This window comes from Brassica oleracea, chromosome C4 (assembly GCF_000695525.1).
Source record: "Brassica oleracea var. oleracea cultivar TO1000 chromosome C4, BOL, whole genome shotgun sequence".
In the NCBI taxonomy this organism is placed as follows: domain Eukaryota; kingdom Viridiplantae; phylum Streptophyta; class Magnoliopsida; order Brassicales; family Brassicaceae; genus Brassica; species Brassica oleracea.
This window is the reverse complement of record NC_027751.1, coordinates 12,734,391-12,736,425: the sequence shown is the minus strand read 5'-3', so window position 1 is coordinate 12,736,425 and position 2,035 is coordinate 12,734,391. Positions and strand designations below refer to the sequence as shown.

The window sequence follows — 2,035 nt, the reverse complement described above, 5'->3', positions numbered from 1 at the left end:
GGAACGGACACTCGGTCGCTACGTAGCGACTGAGTGGGACGGACGCTCGGTCGCTACGTAGCGACCGAGTGGGACAGACGCTCGGTCGCTACGTAGCGACCGGGCGGGACGAACACTCGGTTGCTACGTAGCGACCGAGCTTGGCTCGAGCTCCGTCACTACGTAGCGACCGAGCGGGACAGACGCTCGGTCGCTATGTAGCGACCGAGCTTGGCTCGAGCTCGGTCGCTACGTAGCGACCGGACAGCGTGCATGTGCGGTAGTTGCGTGATGACCGAGCTTGGTTCGTCCGTGTTCTGATCGTCATACTCGGACCTATCCGTAGCTGGTCTGGGTATGTTTCCGGTGGCTTATGTTTGATCTAAATAGAATTTGAACGAAGCAATATCTCGGAAACATACGTTGCGACGTTTTCTTGACCGAGCATGATTTGTTGCGGAAAGACATACTTGTATTCTGTGGGGATTTGGACGTTAACTTCGCCGTAACCGTTTTCGACCCCAACAGTTAGCCCCCCCGGCTCGTTAGAATCGTGGATTTCTAGTGAGATTCTAACGCGCAGTATGGCGAGTTCGGACGAGATTGGTGTATTTGGGCGAAGTTCGTGTCCTAAAATCCGCAAGTAAATAGTAATTTCTCATGCCTATAAGAAGGGATATAACTTCTTCACAACCTTTACACTTACTCATTCTCATAGAGAGGTCTCTTGAAATTTTTTTTTTCTCTACCCTTTTCTTCTTGATTCTTAAAAGGAAAATACGAAATGTCGAGTAAGAAAAGGAGTTCGAAGAAAGGTTCCTTGCCCGCGAACGTTCCTGAAGAGCTCATTGTGCCAAAGATAGAATTCGTTCCTCATTCGGTAGACCCGGCCGAGAACGAGGCATGGTGGGTCGCGTGTTATGGTTCGATCACACCTCCAAAAGAGAAGTCGTTCCCGGTCATGAACCGTCGCCCGGTCGAGGAAGGTGCACCAAGTGGGAGTACTACCGAATTCCTCGAGATCATGCGGTCGTTCTATCAGATTTCGGATGCGGTGGAGTTCCGGGTTCCTTGTCAAGGAGAGCGCGCTAGCAGTCCCCCGGAGGGTTAATTTACTTGTTACAAAGCATTCATAGTGCGCTGTCGCTTCCCGTTCCCGAATCCCGAAATTATCATCCATGTGTTGGATCGTTTCGAGGTGGCGATAAGCCAACTGAATCCCCTTTGCATCCATCACCTCATTGGAGTCTTGATCCTGAGCTACGAGCATGGTCTCCCCCTTACCATCGATCACTTTGTCAGTGGCTGGTCCCTCGGAACTTCATATCAGAGCTTCATGTCAGTGGTTAAAGGGTTTACTTCCAACTTCAACTCGTGGAAGAAAATTTTCTTCTTCGTTCGTATAGACGCTGCGTCTGTTGAAAAGAGTTGTATCCCATTGTTCCGGAGGTTGCCGAGCGATCGTCCCTTCATCAATCCTCTTGCTCCGTTCCCTGAGGATATTATCGCAGTGAGGGATCTTCTCAGGAACGGTCCTTTTTTCTGGACTTCTTTTACGCCGAAGAGAGTTCGAAAGACGTTGCGGTTTGTGCATCTTAGTCCTGCTTTGGGCGGGGAAACATGGAGTGACTCCGAGCCCGACGACCAAGGTCCCAACACTGCTCCCACGGTTGCGACGGGGCTGAATTCTTCGAAGGGGAAAGATATTGACCTTGGTGACATAGAGTTTTCGGTGGACGATTCCATGCTTCCAGGATGGGATCCAGACCTTGCTTTCAGCGATGGAAGCGGTACGAGCGAGGTCCCTATTCCGGACTTTGATGATTTCTTCGCTGGTTTTCCCTCGGGCTTCGATGCTCCTCCGGCCACGAACGAGTCGGGGAGGCCGAAAGTCGTCACGGAAGGATCTTGTATCATCAACGGGGTAAATGCTTTAAGGACTTTGACGATCGTTTCAAGTAACGTGTCAATCGGTTTTACAGGGTTTGAACTTGCTTGAATCGGCCATTGAGGCGAGCCATAGAGAAGCCATGATCTATCGCTTTAAAGCGGAGAA

General features: G+C 50.7%; 1 protein-coding gene across 1 annotated transcript in view; it reads right to left on the bottom strand.

Moving 5' to 3' along the window:
- LOC106338165 overlaps positions 1-2,035 on the bottom strand; it is a 10,412-nt gene that overhangs the window by 2,406 nt on the left and 5,971 nt on the right. The gene's annotated exons all lie outside the window — the stretch shown is intronic.